We start from the raw sequence: 7,671 nt of genomic DNA on the forward strand, positions 1-7,671 counted from the left end.
ATTGCAAGTGCGGGGGAGGAGCCAAGCATGCAGTGAACTCTGGCAGAGGTAAGATTTGAACCGGCAAAGTCCTGACTCGCTCTCTCAGCTACTAAGATATATCACTGCTCAGAGCAACGTTACGAAATGGACATTGCTTTTCCAGACAACACTGCACTCTCTCCTCACAACCTGCAAAAGGCAAATGGTAAAACTGAGGCAAGAAATTCAGCTGCAAGGCATGTAGAGGCCAGATTTGCAGATAACAGGAAATTATTCAGGATGGTGAAAACCAAAGCAGATTGTAAAGACTCCAGGAGGATCTCTCTAAATTGAGTGAGTGGGAAACCACATGACAAACGAAATTCAGTGCAGGGAAGTGTGAGGTGATCCACATTGAAACAAAAAAACCCATCCTCAAGTATATGCTAATAGGGACTGAACTTGCTGAGACTGAGAAGGAAAGAGATCTCGGGGTCCTAGTGGATAGCTCAATGAAAAGGTTGACCCAGAGTGCCACTGCAGCGAAAAAGGCAAACTCTGTGCCGGAGATTATGAGGAAGGAGATTGAAAAACAAAACAGCCAATATTATAATACCCTCGTATAGATCTGTGGTGTGGCCTCATTTGGAATACTGATCTGGTCACCCCATATATTTAAAAGGACATTGCAGAGCTGAAGAAAGTACAGAAGAGAGCAACCAAGATGATTAAGGGGTTGGAGAACCTTTCCTAGGAGGAAAGGCTGAAGAATCTGGGACTTTTCAGTTTAGAAAAAAGACAACTGAGAGGGGGCATGATAGATGTTTATAAAATTATGCATTTTTCTCCCTCTCCCAAAATACTGTAACTTGAGGGCATCCAGCAAAACTGGCAGGCAGTAGATTTGAACAGACAAAAGGAAATACTTCTTTACACAATGAGTGAATAAAATGTGGAATTTGCTGCCAGAGGATGTAGTGACGGCCACAGGCATAAATGGCTTTAAAAGGGGATAAGACACAGTCACGGAGAATAGGTCTATCAGTGGCTACTAGCAATGGCAAATAAGGGAACCTCTGCAGTCAGAGGCAGTAAACTTCTGAATACCAGTGGTAGGAGCCAACATCAGGGGAAGGCCTCAGCCTCTATGCCCTGTTGTTGGCCCTCCAGGGTAACTGTTTGGCCACTGTGTAAGACAGGATGCTGGACTAGATGGACCGCTCATCTGATCCAGCAGGGCTCTTCTTACATTCATAGGAGGGCATGCAGTAAGAACAATCTCTCACTATGCCAAAGAAACTCAGCCTGATGCCATTATTGTCCATGCATGCATAGTCTTCCAAATAAAAGGTCCACAAAACTTATTAGCCAGCAGCAACAGCATAAATTAGCCTGTCTGCCCCAATATACTTCTTTCAATCATTTGTGGAGTATAAGAAAGATAGAAAAACCAGCTTTTGGAGACCTTCCAGCTTTGTCACCTGCAGGTGATTCTTATTCACCACTAGTAAGCAGCTATTTATGGCTTGGATTTGAATACATTATTATTAGAGGCTCAGACTACCCAACCCACCCGAACACAATTCGTCTCCAGTTTAAAGGATCAGGAAGAAGGTGATGTGAAAGAACTCTACCTGAGACCCCGGAGAGCTGCTGCCCATCAAATCAAACAATAGTGTCCTTGAATAACCAGTGGTTTGGTTCATGTGATTTTCTCAGGAAAAAGGGTACGGTTAAGTCAATAGCCTCCTTGGAGCACAGCTAAAAATCTATCAGATGACCGAGCCTGCTTTCCCTTGACAGAGCTCAGGGCAGTGAAATCACCTTCGTTTTATCCTTGCAACAGCCATATAAGGTAGGTTCAGCGAGAGAGAGTAGCCCAAAGTCACCTACTTCTTGGTTCAGCATGAATTTGAACTTGGGTTAACAATGTTTCCCATCATCATTTACATTGCATTAAGCATTTTGAAGGAGAGATCAAAATGGAATAAATACACACAATTAAGCACTGACATTATTTTAGTGGACCTTACCTGACCCCATTAAAGGCCCCCCCCCTCCCTAACTGCTTTCTGTTTTCAGCATCAAGTTTCTGGCAGAAACCAGCTGCCATTTGGGTGGCCACATGGCTCACTGCACAAAACAGACAATCTGCCACAAAAGCCCTGCAGCTTATTTGAAATGGGTGGTTCCACTGCCCAGGGATGGGTTGCTGAACAAGGCTGCCTTTGTCTGGGTCTTGGCAGGGGTGCTGAAGCTCCAACGGCAAAGATTTGGGTACTGCTGACAAAGCAGGTGTTGCAAAACAGCCGTTGAACGGACCGCCAGAGCCACAGCAGGAAGCAAAGGATTTAGAAGGACAACCAGCCTCATTAGCAACAAGCACAGGTGGCTATTTTTAACCAAGCAGAGCGGTGTGTGTATGTGCACATATTATGGGGAACACAACAGCAGGAGCTGAAAGAAGCAGGAGATCACAGGTACGCCCCAGATGGGACAATGGTCATTTGTTCCATTTTCCAGAGAAGTCTCCCACACAAAACAGATTTCAGGGCTCACTAACACCATGCCCAGAAGTGAATACAGTTGATGGATCAGTGCCTAATGTCTGTGAGATGTTTAGCTCATCTTTCTCCAAAAATGGTCAGAGGACAGACAACAGTTGCCCAGCTCAAAGTGAGGGCATTAGTGGGTTTATTCCTAGATTTTAAACTTGCAATGTCATCCAGAGTTTGCAAAAAAAGAGGGAAGGGCCGCTTTCACATGAGGAAACAGCTGATCCGACACCCCCCCCCAAATGCCACTAGATATTTGTGCAAAGCCAGGCAGCATCATATTTGCAAGGACACATCCCAAGGGTCCTGATCAGCAACCACAAACCATTGCCTGATCCCTCTCACATTTCGTTCCATCAATTCTCTGGACTGGTTCAACAAATAAGACTCTACCTGGAGCCTCCCAGAACTGCACACAGCACTGAGAAGTCTCAGACATCCTCTTCCATGCAATCACTACACCAATTATAGGACCAATGCCCAGCTAGTCATCTTCCTTCTCTCGCGTTCCCCAACCACAACCCTGCAAGGCAGTGGACAGGTCTCTCTCTGACCAGCCCAGGAAAATCACTTCAGTGGACTAAACCGTCTAGTCCAGCCTTCTGATTGGTAGAACAGAGCTGAAAATTTACAAGCAGGATATGAATGCAACGGCCACACCCTAAGGTGTGTTCCCCAGCACCTGACACTTTAAAGTATGCTGCCTCTGTATGTGGAGGTTCCATTTCGTTGTCATGGATAGTAGCCACTGACCAAGTGATCCTTCTAAAATCTGCACAACTGTTGTTTTCAAGCCATCCAAGACCGCAGCCTCACATGACGACTCATCAGTTGTGCAAAGAAGAGCTTTCTCATGTGTGTCATGATGAATCTACTGCCAATCAATGTCATTGAGTGATTGTTGTCATGCCATGAAGGGGAGGGGGGAAATAGTTTCTGTCAACTTTCTGCACACCATGCATACTTTTATAAACACATACCGTGTCCCTGCCCCTTAGTGATTTTTTTTCTAAATGAAAATTCTCCAACCCTTCAATCATCGTGTGTGTCTCATGTGTCATCAAGTCACCTCTGATTTATGGGGACCCTAGGAATGAATGACCTCCGAAAGTCCTAGCAGCCCCACGTCTGTGCCTTATAAGCCTTATATACTCAACTGCACAATCTCAGATCAAACATTGGCAATTCCGGATGCAAAAGAGAGTCCCCTCCCTGCAGACTTACGAAAGTAATCAACTCCTGGCAGGCAATTAGGGAGTTTATAAAACATGAAACTGCCTGCTCCTAAGCCAGACCAGCAGTCCATCAAGCCCGGGACTCTGTCTGGCAAGAGCTATCCAAGGAATCAAGAGCATTCTCCCCAGCCCTGCCCCCGGGAATCCTATAAACAAGAAAGGAGCTGCCTTACGTCAAGTCAGTCCAGGATTATCTGCTCTGCCAGAGATCTTGGATAGCCATTGCTGGTCAGAGGTCTTTCTCCAAGATCTTTCCATGGGACTGAATCTGGGAACTTCTGCATGCAACGTAGTGAGCCGATGCTTGTCCACAAAGCCAATCAAGATACCTAAAGCAACTCTTGCCTGGTTTTATGATCAGATCGAGGTCAAATACAATTTGGGCTGATGGGGGACAATGCTCACAATATACACAGAACCAAGCCTAGGTTCGGTCCTAGTGCTGGGAATCAACAGTGCCGTGCACACAGCCACACACATACAGAAGATAAAGGGGAAGGGAACCACAGCTGTGTGAAGAGAGGCCTGGCCAAGGGACATCTCCCCGTAGGGAAAGCCCCGATTCATACAGCTCCAGAGCCAGGAACAGCATAAGGCTGCCAACTGACCAGCAAAAAGCACCTTGTTTGCTCCTGTGGCCTTAATGGTACTTTGATGGGCGAAAAAATCAAGAGGCAACACTTTATAAGGCAGGATTGCTGACTATACTCCTGCAGTTAAACCAGTTCAAGCCCGTAGAGTAGATATGCCCTTTAAAACTTAAGTATGTGCGACTGCTTTGGCTCACAATCCTCCCGCGTTGACCTTGCCCTTTCCTCCCTCCCCACTGGCAAACTTGAGACTGCAATGTCTTTGGGGCAGGGTCCTGCCTATTTTTATTTATGTTGCAGAGAGCTCCAATACACTTGTTGCTCTTTACAAACAACAGCAAAACAGGTAAGCAGGAAGTCAGCCAGAAGGAGTGGCAACATCAAGGATTCCCAAGGGACTATTAAAGTACTTTTCAAGTCACTTGGGGAAATACCAGAAGCGCCACCTGAGGTGCAGGCGAAGGGCAAATCTAGATGGCACATGTATGTCGCAATCTCCTCCCTTTAATTAAATGCGGCTGCCAATTTGATTGGAAGAGTGTGCACCTCTTTCCACAGAGAGAAATTTCCTGAACAAGATCATCTTCCCCAAGCAGTTTTCCACCCACTACTAGTCATGGCAGGTAAACAGAACTTCCATGTTCAGAGGCATGCGCCTCCTAGCCATTCAGAGGGGAAGGCTGTTGCCTTTATGCTGTGCTTGTGAAATTCCAAGAAACATCTGGCTGTATCCTCTCAGAAACAGGATGCTGGAATAGATGGCCTTTTAGCAGATTCCACAGGACTTATATTCTTATCATTGGCCCCCATAAACTCATCCCATATACACGGGAAGAAGGAAAACTGCACCTCCTTTTTTGGTCCAGGTCCCAGAGGCATACATGCATGCACGCATCTCCCGCTCACCCCCACTAGCTGTATGTCACTTATGCAAGACACCCGATTACTTCTCTGCCAAGTTCTCAATATCCATTTCACAGAACTCCCCTGGTCTTGCTGCGTCCAAAGATAGCTCCAGACAGGGAGCTTAAGTTACCAAGCAGCCCCCTGGCCAGGTATCACTGGAGTTCAGCTTTGACATGGAGCCCAGTGATTTCCACACCAACGAAACCTGAACTATTCAATTCAGACCTAGAAGATGTGTTCATCAACGCCCAGGCAACTTTAGCCAGGACCATATATTTTGGGGAGCGGGGAGGTAACAGAGAGGTCAGAGTGACAGATGACCCCTCACACAGCTTTATATAGCCTGGAAGGAGGGGTGGGGGGTTGAACAGAATGAGATAAATGATACCAGTTTCTAAGATTGAGTAATCCAGAGTTACTCCGCCTGGCCTTGGAGTGCAAAGCAGCACGCCGCTGTGCCACACCCAGGTTGTAAAAGTTCCAAGTTTCTAGCAGCCAGGTTCCTTTCCCCAAATAGAGAGAGGTAAGGAAACCCAGGCCAAGACAGATGAGGAAGGCATGTCTGGTTGCCAGATGGCCTACTATAATGCGTTTTTTTTTAAAAAAAACAACTAAGGGGTTATTTAATTTTTAAAGGACTGCCCCTATTACACCAGCTATCACTGCTCCAAAAAGTTGACATCACTGTTTCTGAGAAAGAGAGGGGAGGGGGGATGGGTGTCAAGGTTGCCAACTGACCGGGGAACAGCCTGATCTGATTTTGTGTCTTTAAGAGCAGCTTGGTGTGGTTTCCCATAGTAAGAAGGCACAGAAACAGGCAGCCAAATGGATCAAGGGACTGGAGAACTTTCCCTTCAGAGTTAAAAGTGCCAGGTGCTTTTAATTTAGAAGTGGGGGGAGGCAGACTATGTGAGTGTGGTGATAAAGGTTTATAAAACTATGGATTGTGTGGAGATAGCAGGTAAGACAGTAAGTTTTACTCCGCTGTCAACAACCTTAAGCTCACCCAATGAAACTGGTAGGCAATGTAGTTTCAAATGGGTAGCCGGGTTGGTCCACAGTGGAATAGCAAGGTCCGGGTCCTTAAAGACTAATTAGATTTCCAGGCTATGAGCTTTCTGTATTGGGTGGAATGGGGGGGGGGGCTCTGTCAAAAGTGATCTGCCAGGATAGCTCCATGGAGCTTCCACCTCCAGAGCCTGTATACCACCAAATAACTGCTGGGAGGCACTGCAACAGGAGGAAGTCGCCTTCATGTCCTGCTCGAAGGCTTCCAGGAAGCAGGCGGCAGGCCAATGCTGGATACAGAAGATTGGACTAGATGGACCTTTGGTCTAATCCGGCAGTTCTTACGTCTGCCGATAAATCTGCTAAAGGCGCGGGAGCAGCTAGGGCTGGTTTAAACAAGCAGCAGCAGCAGCCGCAGGGTTTTGTGCTTGCCTGTCCTATAGTACCCTCCGAACCCCAGATGCGCGTAACAGGGCTCTGGGGAAGGGTTTAGCGGTGACCCAATACACCTTGAAGGGAACTGTCATTTTACCAGGATGTGTTGAAGGGCTGAGTCCAGGCAGAAGAACCGATTTCGGTGCCGAACTCCAGGTCGGTTTTAGCCCTGCATAATTCCCTCCGCCCCCACCCGGTGCCTTTTGAAAATAAATCTAGAAAACCTTGAACTCACAGACTTAAAGCAAGGAAGTAGCAAAGGGCGGAAGACAAGCCGCGGCAGCTCAGCCAAGAACCGGCAGCAAGCCCCCCACCCACTACCACACCACAGGGCGTTCGCTTCTCTCTACTTTTCACATGTTGGGATCCATCATGTCTCACGGGAAGGTGCCCGCAACTCTTGGAAAAGCCTCTGAACATGTGCAGAGTCCCCATAAAGCAGAGATTCCCTCCCTGCCTACCTATGTGGTCAAGAAAAAAAAACATGCACAGCGGATGCGATGACGAAGAGACCAAGCATGTCAGCCCCGGCCCCTCTTGGCCAGCCGTCCCCTCGCCCGGACCCCTCCTCGGCTCGCCTAAGAAGCTCGATGGCCCCCCAAGAGGGACTGCAGCCTTACTCACCCCAGCTCCCGCGCCCCGACTCGGCTGCAGCAGCGATTCTCTTTCCTGCGGCAACTGGCAGCCAAGGCGAGGCGCGCGCTGGTCAGCAACGGGCCGGCCCCGCCTCCAGGCCCGCCTCCAGCCAATCGGAAGAGGCTCCAGTGAACTCCGCCCTCCTTCAAGCCTCGCCCCCTCCCCCCGCCCGGGGAAAGGGAAATCTTTTGCAAATTCTAAATTGCTAGGAAGGGCGATCAGAAGGCGGCCGGGGCAGAGCATCTCTGGGCGTGAACGAAAGGCTTTTGCTGGCTGCCTGCTCGCTTTTTTTTATTACACTGCAGACCAGGCAAAGACTCCATGGAATTTATTTATTTTTTTATT

General features: G+C 48.0%; 1 protein-coding gene across 1 annotated transcript in view; it reads right to left on the reverse strand.

Moving 5' to 3' along the window:
* Nucleotides 1–7,380, reverse strand: part of CDC42EP2 (CDC42 effector protein 2) — a 12,178-nt gene extending 4,798 nt beyond the window's left edge. Inside the window, exon 1 of the mRNA XM_054990301.1 lies at nucleotides 7,315–7,380. The gene's annotated coding sequence lies outside the window, so the exon portion shown is untranslated. The remainder of the gene's footprint in view (nucleotides 1–7,314) is intronic.
* Nucleotides 7,381–7,671: the final 291 nt, after the last annotated feature.

The sequence above is a fragment of the Eublepharis macularius genome, chromosome 1, assembly GCF_028583425.1.
Source record: "Eublepharis macularius isolate TG4126 chromosome 1, MPM_Emac_v1.0, whole genome shotgun sequence".
NCBI classification, from domain to species: Eukaryota; Metazoa; Chordata; class Lepidosauria; order Squamata; family Eublepharidae; genus Eublepharis; species Eublepharis macularius.